Source organism: Vespula vulgaris, chromosome 17 (genome assembly GCF_905475345.1).
Source record: "Vespula vulgaris chromosome 17, iyVesVulg1.1, whole genome shotgun sequence".
NCBI classification, from domain to species: domain Eukaryota; kingdom Metazoa; phylum Arthropoda; class Insecta; order Hymenoptera; family Vespidae; genus Vespula; species Vespula vulgaris.
This window is the reverse complement of record NC_066602.1, coordinates 1,194,572-1,211,481: the sequence shown is the minus strand read 5'-3', so window position 1 is coordinate 1,211,481 and position 16,910 is coordinate 1,194,572. Positions and strand designations below refer to the sequence as shown.

Sequence of the window (16,910 nt, the reverse complement as noted above, 5' to 3'; positions counted from 1 at the left end):
TGGATCGTATAAATGTCTAAAAAGAAATATCCTAATTTCGATAACCCCTAATTAGGCTTTCTCCTCGGTGTAATATTACACAATAATTCAAAATTATGCAACAAGTAAAAGATAATTCACACGTAAAATATAGTATCTAATAATAATAAAAATAAGTTAACCATAGCATGAAAAAATAATAAGAAACTACGCAATTTTCTATAATCTACTACAAAACAATATATCGTAGTATTGGATATGAAGTTGTATAAAATAATGCATAACGTAGCGTCTCTAATATAACTTATAGATAGGATATAAAATTAACCTATTGTCCATAGCATGCAATATAAAGAACAAAATCTTATGAAAATTAATCTTCGCGTTAGTTACTATAAAATTTAAATAAGATGCAACTTACCAAGAAAATAAAGAATATTATTAGCGATTCCCATTATCGAATCCAAATATGCAGCCAATGTTCAGGTACTACGGTTTATCCGATAATTATCTTTTCTTTCTTAGAGTTTTATCTGGACACGATGTTGCCTCGATTAAAAATAAATTATTCCAAGTTTTCGATTAACTTTTAATTATTTTCTTTTTTTTCGGTCAATTTTGTCTTCATATTCCGAAGAAGTAAATGTTTATCAATAATTTGATTACAAATGATGTATCCTAAACAAATATATGAAAATGTGAATTCGATATCAACTGATCCACTTTCCTAATGCACACTCGTTCGCTTCTAATTATCTTGAATTTAAATATCTATTTTCACTTTCTTATCTTTCAATTTTCTTTTTCAACTTACATCATATTTAAGATACGTAGGATATTACAAATTAAATATACACAAAAATGTATATATATTGTTACGTAGGCCAATATATAAATATAGCAGCGAATATATCTGATTCGCCTTTCAACTGAAAAGAATAAAGAAAATTCCATTCAGAAATGTAGTGGATAAAAGGGAAAATATATAAATTAATTTTAAACAGAATGTAATGAACTTACTAAGTAATAGGGAATATAATTGTGCTTCCATTGATAATCAAAACTTTTACAACTATCTGTAAAAAAACAAGTAGTACTTAATGAAGCATTACGATTCATAGATCGAAACAAACTTTTATAACAATCCGATAATTAGAAAAGGAGACTCAAATATTAACATTCCAAGTGATATTTATATTATTCCAAGTATTTCACTAAATTTTCGTTCAAATAACTCGAATTATAATATATTGTTTAATATTATACAATAATATACCCAAGAAAACCTGCACGGTGTAATGTATAGTGTAAAATAATAATAAGATATACAACTTTCTATACTATATTATAAAAGAATATGTCAGTATATTATAAAGTATAGTATATTATAAGCAGTATAGCATTGAACACAAAATTGTATAAAATACAGTATAAAACGTTAATATTAAACGATATAAAATTCAAAAAACATTTTACTAACCGATAGTGTGTTCTGCAGAATCTTCTAGATACTATCCACTATTTTCACTGGTCAGGAGCTTATATATTATTCTGAATCGTTTCTGTTTGGAATATTATTTGGACACTCGCAGGAACTTGCTGGTAGCACGATTCGAAACGGAATAAACGGTTTATTCAACTTCCGCGGATGGCTAGCAACATCTCTTATATCGACTCGAGCATGCGCTGTTTCGTTTAACCCTCTCTTTTCTATATATTCACGAAGCTAATATCCCCGATTATCTCTTTATAATGTTAGCAATAATTTTAGATCGATACTACCGTTTACGGGAACTTTCCTTTTTGCTTTTATTTCTTTTTTTTCTTTTTGATTCTTTTTTCCCCATTTGATTCCACATGTGATTCACTATGTAAAAATCGAATTGCGTTTATCTACTTCCCGAGGAAAATTTTTTTGACATTTAATTATTCATATTTATTTATTTTGTGCGAAGAGAATGTTGACATTGACCGAATTGAAATCTATTGACCGAATTACGATGGCTAGAAAGAAGTATAATAGATCTTTACTAAGCTGCAAGAAAATTATAAATGTGTTAGATTCTATGTGCGCCTATTCAGAGAAAAATCGCTGTGCTCGGTTATACGTAATAAAAATAAACAGTTCTCAAATAAAAATTGACAAATAAAATATCTTCCTAGGAATTGATTAATTTGGAACATAATATATGAAATGTTAGATAACTAGAGATATTATGGATCATTGTTTTCAGTTCTCCCATCAGGAGCAAATTTCTAGGAAAATGTATTCGTTCGAACGGAGTAATTAAATCAACGACGCGTATATGGTTCTGCAAAAGATGTAACCGAGTAATTAAATGAAGGATTTAGGTAGATAATTGAGTTGTACAGAGCATTTTATCATCCAGATGTTTGTGTGGTTTGATAAGGGGAAAACAAATGAAAAAATACCTTTCCTGTTCTTTTCAAATCAGACAGATGTACGCTTATAGACCGCGCACTTGTTCCTGACCGCTTGATGTATCCAAGCGCGGAGAAGAGCACTCATGAACGGAGAAAAATAATGATGAATCATTTAATACGAAGATATTTAACGAGAGAAGATTGTAACACGCATATGCGTTTTCATTAAATAGTTATCAAAACGTGCTAACAAGAAATAATTAATTCGTAATAAATTAATTCGTTGAATTCCAATATTACTTTAAAACGCTAATTAAATATTTTTATGTACACGATGTGAATGTTGTGACAAACAATTAAGAAAATTAATTTAATATTTCTTCTACTTTCCATTTAATCGAATGATTACTTAATTTAAATTGATGGAATAAGGATGACAAGGTGACGTAAACGTGGAACAATATTTAATTTTTCCAACGTCCCTACAGATTTAATCATTTTGAAAGTTAAACCTACCTTAGTATCATCTCGATTTTGTAGACGAGGGTGGACTCATGCTCTTCATCCCCATCTTCGACTTCTTCATCTCCTCCATCACTTTTCTCTTCCTCTTCTTTCCAACATTGATTCGCCGAACTTCCTTTTTAGAATTATCGTTAATCGCCCGAATATTTTCCTTGCCATTCCTAATCTCACACGTGGCATTGGAATAAATGTTATTATGGTATCTATAATTTTCTAATTGCTACCCAAATTAACATTAGTTCGATATCCAACAACACTGTTAACGGTATGATGGATCTTCATTTTCTTTTTTCGACTGCGTTAAATCGTTCTGAGGAGCAAGATGTAACTCAAAAAGATTCCCTGATGAAATCTTCTTTTTTACGAGAAAATATACCCTCATTAGAGCAAAAATTCCACTTTGACTCACGATCGGCATGAACCGTCAAACCTCCCTTTGAAGGGCCTTTCCGAACGCAATCGATTATATCCTCTTACTGAACCTGCTTAACTTTTGATCCTTTGAAGGGATATATTCCCTAGCCTCGTACCACCATTCAAAAGAGACATAGTGAAACAGGACTATAACGATCTCGAGAAGGTCCGTCGTTATGGTCATTATAAATTTTTCCTTCCTATTTTCCTTTTTGTTTTATATCGAACATTTGATGTATAGGGTATAAAATAAGGTATCACAAGTAAGTTAGAAATAAGGACGATTTTTCCAGCATAATGATTTATGGTATTCCCTAGAAGCATTAAAAAAATTTTGGAACACGCTTATAATCTGAGATAATAAAATATCACCGAATGATACGTGTAATTTAATGTATGCATGAGATATACGGGTCAGTATCCTTTTCCTCATTTTTTAAAATTCGTTCATTGACCTAAAGCATCATGTCAACGTTGATGAATTTAAAAAAAAAAAATTGCAAAGTTCAAAGGACGATTAGATACTTTTCATAACGATCACTTCACCGATTATACAATTTTTATTACGAAAAAAAGAAATCGGAAAAAATATTGTTCGTATAAATATCATTTTAAGCCGACGTTTGACAGATCGCAATTAAAAATGTGTATGATAACGTTCACGAGATATTTTTATTATGAGAAAATATCAGCAATACAATTAATTCCTTTTCATTAAATATCAACCTTTGGTAGGACGCAATGAATTTATCGAGGTAGAAATGTTTGTTACTATGCAGTTGTTAATAGGCAGTTCGGCGATGTGGATTATTTTATATGCTGGTTAACATGAAAGGGTAATACTAAGTCGAATGAAAAGGAATTGGTCGACAAATCCATTTCCCCCACTCATATCCATTACGGCCCTTTCAAACGCAGAATAGGAAGCTTTGATTGACTGTCGTATAGCGTATGCATTTTTTCAATTTTGCCATTCTCTTAATGAAAAAGAAATAAGTAAGTAAACGGATTGGTAGTCTGAAATTGTATATTACGAAATCACGAAAAGATATTAACCAAAAGAATATTACTTTTCTGATTTTTCGACTTATTAGTCCAGTTATCTATCTATTCCACTCGAAGTTTCAATACGAAGTGAGTTTAGCTTCGAAAATCTCTCCTCAGTTTTATGATTGCTTGTTTACTCCATCAAATATCACTGCATCGTACGTGGCGTATTCGCGTGCCATTGCAGATAAGTCCTTATCACTCTCTTTAAGTGGTTTAGAGAAGCCCTCGGACCGTTGTGACCGTACTTCTTTTTTGTAAAACCGACTGATATTCTTTTCATATATCCTGGTAATTTGACCATTTCTTGATTAACTAATTGTGTGGTTCCCTTGGAGGGAAAATACGTGAAAGGTAAGAACGTAATATTAGGAAGCAAAGAAATATGACGAAAGATTTTCTCCGAATACATGTTTTTTATTATTATAGTACATGTTTTTATTATTATTAGAATAATAACAGAAATGAACTCTTCGATAATTGGAGCAATATGCATTTGTTTACAAAAACAGATCGTAATATTTTGAGAAAATGTTTTCAAGTAATATGGAAGTAGATATAAATTTCGACGAAAAAATTTTCTTACGACAGAACTGTTGACGATAAGAATTACGTAGTATTTACATGATACGAAAATTGTGATACCATTAGTATCTAATAATATTAGAATACTATTTTTAAGTATAAGTTGGACTTACGAAAGAAGAAACATTGCGAATTTCGTATATGAATATCCGATTAATTTCATAGGAATTAGTCTTGATAATTACAATAATTATTATTATAATAATTAATTATATTACAAGTAATTACAGTTTTATGTGATTATTTTAATTAAAAAAGAGACGAATTATTATTAGATTCTATTATAAGATATATATAAGATTCTCATTAGGAGATTCCAAGATACATGAGATAATTTCGTTTGAACATAGAGTATATATAATAACATAATAAAATATATATAATTACATAATTATAGAAGAGGGGAAATTTTTTATCCCCATGCGTTCTAATTAGAGAATTAGAATCTAGAAAGCTTGGTCTCACGGGACGACATGAGATTAACTTCGCCAGGGGAAGTCATTCCTTCTGTGATTTTCGATCCAGTAATACGCAAATGTGTGTCATACGCGAAATAATCCCTAGCTATTATACGTCCCAGAGAACAGCTTTACAAGTAATACAAACGGTTTAAACACGATTAGATTTAGTAGAAAATTTCATTTCTATATTATAGAAATGAAATTGATTCTGTTGATTCATAGCATTTTAATTATTATTTTGTTGCGTTTAGGAGTAGTTGCTGTAGCATTTAAAAGGCTTCATCTGATTTATTTTCGATAGTTATACGATTGAAATGAACGAATGACTTTGATAAGTCTTAACTAATCTACGAATTTGGATCTATTTTAGAGATATACGAATCAAATTATAGGCGAATGTATTATGATATGTATTATGAAGTTAAGGTACTCATTAAGCACACATAGTATGTGTATATAAATGTAGTATTACAGCTAACTGAGATAAATTTTCATATATACCCTATTTAAGGAGTGTATACTGCCATATATTTGTATTTAAAAGAAAATGTTCGTTCTTTACTTCGATATATTACGATAAACTTAAATTCAATGTACATTTTCTTCGAAGAAATTATTTACGATAAAAAAATTAACTACTTTCATTTCCGTTTAAAGTTCTTCGACATGTATCTACTTAGCGAAATTTTAATCCAATCTAGTTTCCAATAAATAAACATATTAATCAAACGTGTAAAATAGTGATAATTCATTATTAGACCTACATTTATAGTACCATCATGTCGCAATCAACCAATATCAGAAGATTTAAGAACACTTAATCTATGAGCAACAGCTAACGGTGTTCTTTCTTCGATTAGATTTTTCAACTTCTTCTTGAACCACTCTTCTGCTTTCACGATCCAATGCGTTATATTATAGAAGATGAAATTCATATGGAAAATTGGATAATATACGTGACAAGTTACTTATATCTCATCTCGTTTATTAAAATCCAATATCAAGATCGATGATTGGTATAATAATGCGCTAGCAATGGCGTCACATTGTCTCCATATACCATGCTTCTCTCGCCAACTTGGGTTTCATATCACGTGAAAGATTTGAAAAGAATTCTCTTAGAAATACAAATACATTCGTCGCCCTCATAAAATCTATGTAAAAATTCATTAAATTATTAGAAAATATACCTATGGTATAGATTTTATATTAAATAATGAAGATATCTTACCACTCGATAAACACACCATTGATTGATTTACAATTTAGATATAAGGCTACAAAGGAAAGTGTTCTCGTATCCTATTTGGATTGATGGTCGGGCATTTTCACTATCCCTGTTGGACGTATCGTCGGATGTACGGAAGAACAGGAACTGACAATGTAAATGTATGTCACTTGGGACGTCGAATGTTTAATTATCACATTGAGCGTAATTGAACTTCGTGTATCTTCTTTGGAAGGAATTACAATTAGCAATCAATTAGGCTCCATTGCAATATTTCTGGTCTATAGTAACTGCTTTCTCCTCCGTTTCGTCTCGTATATCTCCGAAATAATTAAAAATTCGTAGATTAGTTAAGACTTCTGATACACATTCATTCATTTTAATTGTATAATTACCAGAAATATATCAGATGATTCCTTTTAAATCGTACAGCGGCTTCTTCTAAACGCATTTTAATTAATAATTAAAATGGTATGGGTAAAGAGAATTATTTTCATTTCTATAATATATAATTGGAATTATGTAATAAATTGTATACAAATGGCCACTTATAAATTTATCCAAGAGCGATGATATAAACGAATGTTGCGATGGAAACAATGATTCCTCGAGATTCATTAAATAAGCGTGAGGTTCTCCCGGAGAAGAAATAGTGAGAATATTGAAATCGTACTAACAGATTGATAGGTTGTGAAAATATTCTTTAGGACGTCTGAATTATATACAGATAGCAATTATTTTTAGTATGTAAATATATGGTATTCACTTACATGATATTTTTTGAAAAGTTAACGAAGGAGTGATTTCTATAGACGAGAATCATTCCTAAACTTCCTAAATTTCAATTCTCTAGCTAACAATGTTCTTTCTCTGTTCGTTAGGTAATTTGATAAAGTAAACAACCGATCCTAAAACTGGAGTAAGAGATTTTTAAAGCTGACACCAGTCCGTAATGAAGCTTCGAGTAGATAAGTAGATCCCTGGACTAATCAGTCCGAAAATCAGAAAAATTATATTCTTTGGGTATATATCGTTTGGTCGTTTCGTAACATACAATTAGAGGTAGAAAGAAATTTTCAACGCATTCATTTACTCATTTTTTTTTTTTTTTATTAGGACAATGACAAAGTGTACAAACACGACTACATTACATGATATAAGATATAAATAGTGAAGAGCAATTTCAAAAAGACTAGTATAAATCCAGAAAAGAACGGTAACAATAATAGTAATACCACCGAATATGAAAACAGGAAAAATCTCATAGATGATGATAAGGATGAAAATCCTGCAAAGCTTATCACAGATATCGTAGAAAATTATAAGGGATAATATTTTGTAATGAAATATGCTCTTCAATATCTACAAATTCATATAAATTAAATATCATTACAATATATTGGTTAGTTCCACGGTCACGATATATTATATTACGTAAGTCGATGGACCACGATTGCGCAAAAAATTACCATCTATTTGCTGACAGTTAACATCCGAGAGGGTGCCGAACAAACAGAGTTTTTACATTCTATGCATCTTTATTGCTTTCACAGACGAAAAGGTAGAAGATGAAATTAATTAAGACTTCTCTAACGATCTCTTTTAATTTGACATATTATGATTTCTGTTTTACTACCATATCCATATTCCATAACAGAATATTGTCACAAATGCTTCTGCTTTATTTTTATTGATCTCACCCTACCAAATATTCACATTCCATGAAACGAAATTAATTCTCTTATTAATATTCTCTCATAACAAAAATATCTTGCGGGCGTTAATATACATATTTTTAATTCCTATGTGACAAAATCAGCCAAAGATGTTGTTCATGTAAACAATATCTTTTTTGGTCATTATAAAAATAATATGGTGTGCGAAGTGACCAGAACGAGGAGTATCTGCTTTTTTATTATGATCCTAATATATAGTACCTTACAGGAACAAATACATTTATAAGAGAATATTTTCAAAGAATCCTACGTCAAAAACATATTCATCATCTATTATGGAATGTCAAGAAATTGACGTTCGAAGTTGTTCACCAGTGTTATCACCTAAAAAGATTGTGCTTTAATATTTTTAGATCCTTGTTACAGTTTTTAGGCAATGACATGCCGCTTTATATTATAACTCGAATTTAAAAAAAGGAAGAACAGAAAAATACATATCCATATATCTTATGTGCGGACACTGAATTATATAATAACGATCGGCGGCATTTTACTATCAACGATTATCGACGATTTCCTAAACATATTTGCTATTTCTTAGCTGTAGTAATAATCAACGTGCTGGATTCGAAAGGAAGGCATTTCCTTTACAAACGTGATCCGCATAATTATGTTCCATAGCGTCTTCATTACGTGGTTGCAATTAACAAGGAAGAAGAGGAAGAAGAGGAAGAAGAGGACAAACATTTATAATGGTGTTGACGACGATCCTCAAAGTATTGCCTCAAGGTAATCGTCAATTAAAATAGCGCTGTATTACAAAGCTTCATTCATATGGTGATACGAGGATATGGAATATACGTTATTGAAAGGATTCAAAGGTAAGTGGCTTTAGATAGAGGATATAATGGAGTGTTATGGGAAAGATTTATCGTAGGTTTGTTTGCCGTTGCAAAGGGAATCTGGATTCAAATGGAACTGAAATGGTACTCAGGCAGCTTTATCATTGAAAATGATCAAAGCTGTGTATACGATCAAAGTATTCATTGTTCTTCGGGATAATAACGTTAGCCCGGACACGCTTTTAAATTATGCGTTAATATGTAGAGTACGTTTATCTCACCGTGTCATCGTTATACCGTCAGTTTATATTATTATTCAATATAATTAAAAAGAGAAGAAGTGTTTGGTTCAATGTTCCAAATTATTTGTCAGAATATTCACGTCATGTACTTAAAAATAATGTATAATGTACGTTTTTCAGAAATATAGGTATTTGGACGAACTAAATTATGACGTAGCGCAAATATCTTACGATTGAGATTTAATGAAAAGGCATGTATGCGTTACGTTCTTCCATACGTATCGTCGTGTACGTTCGTGTTAAACAATTTGTTATTATCTTTCTCCACACACTGATGCTCTTATATTCTCTCATCCGCGCTAGAGCATGTAAGTGGGAATATGTCCGCGGTTCTGTGGGTGTGCGTGCGTATATCTCCTCGCTTATTTTGACGAAAGGTATTTTTTCGAAAGAAGAAAGGTATTTTTTCAAAAGAAGAAAGGTATTTTGTCGTTCGTTCTCCTCTTATTAAACTAAGCAGCCAATGCGATAATACGATTAGCAGTGTACTTCAATTAGCTATTTAGCTGCATTAATTAATTAGCAGATCGATGTACCACAACTAATTTAGTTCTTTCATATGAAGGAATACTTTTTCCGAAAAATTAATTCCCGACAGGAAAATTTCAAAGAACGATCCACTTATACTGCCAATTATCTGATATTTCATATATTCCAAACTAATTAGTTCCTCGGAAAATGTTACCTTAATCGAATCGTTCATTTCTCATTACGTATAACTCAGTACAGCAACGACATCATTATATATCTAGTAACATAATATTTCTAATTTATTCAGCATTTTCCTGATGTATTACTCGGATGATTAAATATCTCAATAAGCGTACATATAATAAACATTTACATAATATTTCCCCCAACATAGAAAAGATCTATTATACTTCTTTCTAGCCGTTATTCGGTCAACCGATTTACATCGCACAAATCATCAGTTATAAATATTGTAGGAAGAGATTTTCCCTGAGATTACCATTCTTTTAAATACAATATTCTGAATTCTACTTACTTGGTAATGTCAACATTCTCTTCGCACAAAATAAATAAATATGAATAATTAAATGCCGAAAAAATTTTCCTCATCGGAAAGTAGATAAACGCAATTCGATTTTTACATCGTGAAATGATCGAAAAGATACGAGTATGGAGAATCACATGGGGAATCAAATGGAGAAAAAAGGATCAAGAAGAAAAAACAGAGATAAAAGCAAACAGAAATCTCCCCTTTACGGTAATATCGATCCAAAATTGTTGGTAATATTGTGAAGAGATAATTGGGGATGTTACCCTCGTGAACATATGAAAAAGAGGGGATTAAACGAAACAGCGCATGCTCAAGTCAATATAAAAGATATTAGGAGCCGTCCGCGGAAGTTGAATAAACTATTTATTCTGTTTCGAATCGTCCTACAAGCAACTTCCTGGAGGTTTCAAGATATATATATGTATATATATACACATATGTGTATACATATATGTCATACGAACATCAGTAAACCACGGATGTAAAATTAAAAAGAAAATTGAAAAATAAGTCAAAATAAAAAATCAAGTTAATATTAAAGAAGAAAAGAGACATCGAGAAAAGAAGCAAGCTTATATGTACTAGGTAAGTGGACTCATTCTCAATTTCATATTTTCCTATATTTGTTTATATTGGCATAGATGGATCCTCCATTTTTGATAAATACGTGCTTCTTCTAAATATGGAGACAAGATTTAACAAAAAAACAAGAAACTAAAAGCTATTCGACGAAACTTAGAGCAATTAACATTTAATCGATACGGTAAAGAGTCCAAAGCGACGAAACTCCAAGAAAGAAAAGATGATTAGCATACAAACCGTAGTATCTGAAAATTGGCCGCATATTTGAAATCGATTTTGGGAATCACCCGATACATTTTTCAAGTTCTTGATAAGTAGAATCATACTTGAATTTTATAATATTTAATGCGAGGATCCATTATCATAAGATTCTGTTCCACATTGCATGCTATACACAATAGTATAATTTTTTATATCTATCTATGAGTTTATATTACTGTCGTTATGTTATGCCCTATTTTATACAAGTTCAATTCCAATACTACGATAATATGTTTTATGGTAGATTATAGAAAATTGCATAGTTTCTTACTATTTTTTCATGCTATGGTTAACTGATCTTTATTATTATTAGTTACTATATTTTACCAGTGATTGACATTTTACTTGTTGCATAATTTTGAATTATGGTATAAAATTAAACTGAGAAGGAAGCGTAATTAGGTTTTTCGGGTATTTCTTTTTAGACTTTTATACGAACCAATCGAATAATCGTTTATGGATCCAACTGTTGCACACGTGTTGGATATTTCGTGATATTTTTCCGTATTTGGTAATTCGGTGATACTATCGATTGACGAGTCAAACATATCAGTTGAGTTGCATGTCTGAAACCAGTTATATTGCTTCTTTGCCGGTCAGTTAACCAATTAGAATAGAGATACATGATTCCATGTTTTTCTAACTATAGGGTTGTTATAAAAGTGTGTTTCAATCTATGAATCGTAATGCCTCATTAAGTACTACCTGTTTTCTTACAAATAGTTCTAAAAGTTCTAATTACAAATGGAAGCACAATTATATTCCCTATTACTTAGTAAGTTCATTACATTCTGTTTAAAATTAATTTATATATTTTCTCTTTTATCTACTACGTTTCTGAATGGAATTTTCTTTATTCTTTTCAGTCGAAAGGCGAATTCGATACATTCATTATTACATATATGTATCGACTCATATCTACATATATGTACACTTGTGTATCTATGTATTTTACAATGCCTTACTTATGCTATATATTTTATAGGCCAATTACGAACTTATTTACTTATATATTTATCTATTATCTCGTCGATTATATGTGACATTTTAAAAATTAAGAAGGATATAAATAGATGTAAGTTGAAAAAGAAAATAGAAAGATAAGAAAGTGAAAAAAGAAATGTAAATTACGGAAGAAAAGAAGCGAACGAGTGTGTACTAGGAAAGTGAATCAGTTGATATGGAATTCATATTTTCATATATTGGTTTAGAAATCAATTATTGGTTTAGAAATATATTGGTTTAGAATCATTAGAAATTCAATTTTTGATAAACATTTACTTCTTCCGAATATGAAGACAAAATTCAACGAAAAGAAAAGAAAAAAATTAAAAGCTAATCGACAAAACTTGAAGCAATTTATGTTTAATCGAGGCAACATCGTGTCTAAGTGGTAAATATTTATCAAAAATTGAATTTCTAACGATGCATCCTAAACGAATATATGAAAATATGAATTCGATATGAACTGATTCACTTTTCTAGTACATACTCGTTCGTTTCTATTCTTCTTTAATTTAAATTTCTCTTTTCACTTTCTTATCTTTCAATTTTCTTTATCAACTTACATCTATTTATATCCTTCTTAATTTTTAAAATGGCACATATAATTGACGAAAGAATAGAGAAATATATAAGTAAATAAGTTCGTAATTGGCCTATAAAATATATAGCATAAGTAAGGCATTGTAAAATACATAGATACACAAGTGTACATATATGTAGATATAAGTCGATACATATATGTAATAACGGATGTATTGAATTCGCCTTTCGACTGAAAAGAATAAAGAAAATTCCATTCAGAAACGTATATCAATTTTACAATGACTTACTTATGTTATACGTAATGAAGGCCATCTACGAACTTATTTATTTATATATTTATTTATTATTTCGTGAATTATCCTTGCCCTTTCTTAAATTAAGATGGATATAAATAGATGTAAGTTGAAAAAGAAAATTGAAAGATAAGAAAGTGAAAAAAGAAATTTAAATTCAAGAAGAAAAGAAGCGAACGAGTGTGTACTAGGAAAGTGAATCAGTTGGTATTGAATTCATATTTTCATATATTTGTTTAGGATGCATCATTAGAAATTCAATTTTTGATAAATATTTACTTCTTCCGAATATGTAGACAAAATTCAACGAAAAAAAAAAAGGAAAAAATTAAAAGCTAATCGACAAAACTGAGAGTAATTTATTTTTAATCGAGGCAACATCGTGTCCAGACAAAACTCTAAGAAAGAAAAGATGATTAGTATATAAACCGTAGTACCTGAACATTGGCTGCATAACTGGATTCGATAATGGGATTCGCTCGTATTTTTCTTTATGTTCTTGATAAGTTGCACCTTATTTAAATTTCTGAATAACTAACGCGAAGATTCATTTTCATCAGATTGTGTTCTTTATATTGTATGTTATAGACAATAGGATAATTTTATATATGTGTCTATGAGTTTATATTAGTAACGTTATGTTATGCCCTATTTTATACAAGTTCATATCCAATACTACGATATATTGTTTTATAGTAGATTATAAAAAATTGCGTAGTTTCTTACTATTTTTTCATGCTATGGTTAACTTATTTTTACTATTATTAGATATTATATTTTACCAGTGATTGATATTTTACTTGTTGCATAATTTTGAATTATTGTTTAAAATTAAACCGAGGAGAAAGCGTAATTAGGATTATCGGAATTAGGATACTTCATTTTAGACATTTATACGAACCAATCGGATAATCGTATATGGAGCCAACTGTTGCACATGTGCTTGATATTTCGCGAAATTATTCCGTATTTCCTGTCTCAATGATACTACCTGTTGACGAGTCCAACAAACTAAGTGGTTTGCCAGGAATAGAACATACTCGTCGTAGCCATTAATATCGCTCTTTAATACTTGTCTAAAACTAGTAATTGCTTGTTTGCCGGGCAGCTAATCAATTAGAATAGAGATGCATGAGTCCATGATAAGAATACAAAGAGACGAACGTAGAGACGAATTGTCTATGAGAGACACATATCCGCAACCGAACTGGTTTCATTTGCTTTGGCGATCAAACCTATTAGTTATTGTTTTTCATCCATTTGCTTGAAACGAAAGTTCATTTCAGAATGTTTTAAAGAGATTCTGACATTTTTTCTGATAAAAATAAAATTCTGAATATGGATCCTAATTTTTAAATAAATAATTAGGATGCTGAGAAAATATAGTAAAAGATTAATTGAACATTTTTGATATTTTCAGAAAACTCTGAAGTGTGTTTAACAGAATAAAATATCAAGAGGATAGAAATATACACGTCCAGGAGAGTCGAGCACATAATTCAAGGAACCAGTAAAGAGGAATATTAATGACTACGACGAGTATATTCTATTCCTGGCAATCTGCTGTAAGTAATTTTTCATTATCTTGATTAGCGGCGAGTAATAATTATAATAGAAAAATTTGTGAAAATTCTGCTTTAAATTTCTAATTTGATCGTATCATATTCTTATTGCTTTGGAGACAATGGCCATAGAAATTGGTTTCCCATATCAAGTTGCATAAAACCAAAGAACTGTAACACTTCTGATCCTGATGATATAGACGTCCGTGTATTATAAAGGAAACTTTTTTATATAATTATAATTATATTATATTTTATTTTATATAATTTTCTACTAATAGAAACAAAAAGCAATGAAGTGGTGTAAAAGAAGAAAGCTTGTCATAAATATCTAATCTATATATCAATCTATCGTAATCATTGAAATGCATTAAAAGATGTTGATCCTCAATCTTGTAGGCATCTATGCAAATTCTCGGAAGACTCAAATGAAAAACAATATGCAATCAACTTAAAAATGACTAACGAAGATAGTTCTATGTCCCTCTACTAATAATTACGTCTTTTGCAACTGACTGTATAAAAAAATAACCTTTGACTAAACATTCAGGTTGATAGATCGAAACAAAATATTCAAATATGAGAGCATCTTGTTTAAATTGATATGTATGATACACAATCGATTATCGCAGCTGATTGGTGGCTTATATATTATTTTGGATTTTCTTTCATTTGAGTCTTCCGAGAATTTGCATTGAAGCCTACAAGATTGAGGATCAACATCTTGTAATGCATTCCAATAGATACGATAGATTAATATATAGATAGATTTAACGCGATAAATTAAAATATTTAATAAATTTATTTCTACTATTTTTCCTACTCTTTTTATTATTAAATCGAAACTATCGTAGATAATAATTTTTTTTTATTATTATGATACTTTTCTTTTTGATTATTTCTCTGCCTTTGTTTCCTCCTATGAATCATTCTGCATGTTCATATCCTTTCGATCATTTTACTTTGTAATATCTAATTATCTTTATCCCCTTTTGGGGGAGTGACCTTTTTTTGGTATTTGGTTATTCAAATTTATTTATTTTTCGTAAAGAGAATATTGACATTACCAAGAAAGTAGAATCAGAAGATTCTATTGAGAAGGAAAGATTATTTCATGGCAAGGCTATCTTCCTAAAACATTTATAATTTATGCTTTGAGCCATGTCGATCGGTTAGTCGAAAAAATATGATAGATTTCTACTATGTTAGGCGATGCATCATATCAATGTTATATTATACGCTTACTGAGAACATAAATCATTTGAATAATGCATTTGGGAATTACAAATATTATTTTACTATATAAAATATATTTTACTAAATATAGAATATACTATAAAGATAAACTTTTCTCAATTCCATCTCAATTCTACTTTGATTTATGTTCCACATGCAATGTCAACGGACATCCCCTCAACGGTCGTTTCGATTCGAATTGATTATTCCCTCTAGCTAAAGCTCCTCATCTATAGATCCTTTGGAAAAGATATATTCCGTCTAGTCGTACCGCTATTCAGACGAATGATATTATGTCGAATTAAAAGGAATTGGTCGAGAAATTCATTTCCTCCCAACCCGTATATTTTTCCGGATTTTCAGTCCTTTCGGGAAATTTTAACAGGAAATTTAAATTGGCTTGCGTAAAGCGCATTCAAATGAGATACGTAATAGAGAAAAAGATGATATAACGAAAAAAAAAGAAATGAATATGGCGAAAGATTTTCTCTGAATCTGTATACCTTATTATCGAGTAATAAACGAAAAGAAATGATAGTTTCAAGAGCTAAAAAAAAGGAGAAATTAATTCTTATTGATAGTCAATTTTAAGCAAACAAATAAAAACAAAATTAATAGTCAACATTCATTAGTTTATTTCAGATTATAAAGTGTAAAGAAAGAGAGAAAAAGAAAAAAAAAAGAGAGAAAAGTAACATGTCGAATTCAAAGATATTTGTTCAATAATAAAAGAGAATTTCATTTCCCTTAATTAACTTCATTTTCGACCTTTTCGTCCGAGTAAGCAATTAATGTGCGTATAACGTAATAATCATTTCTACACTGAGCCATTTCGGTCGTTATCTCTCAACAAATCGATGGAACTTTATTCGGGCAGACGTGGTCCAACGACTCACATCAGAGTATATATTTTAAAAGCACTTATTAGTTTTTACGAAATCTATGATTAGGTTTCAAGCAATT

General features: G+C 30.1%; 2 long non-coding RNA genes across 2 annotated transcripts in view; one reads left to right on the top strand and one right to left on the bottom strand.

Annotated features, from left to right (window-relative positions):
* The window catches only part of LOC127070105 (uncharacterized), an 83,686-nt gene that overhangs the window by 13,014 nt on the left and 53,762 nt on the right, over positions 1 to 16,910 (top strand). The gene's annotated exons all lie outside the window — the stretch shown is intronic.
* LOC127070218 (uncharacterized) lies at positions 1,009 to 2,972 on the bottom strand. Its single transcript, XR_007784366.1, has 3 exons — positions 2,881 to 2,972; positions 1,460 to 1,578; positions 1,009 to 1,055 (listed from the first exon to the last, which is right to left on the bottom strand). It is a non-coding gene; the product is annotated as an uncharacterized LOC127070218 (long non-coding RNA).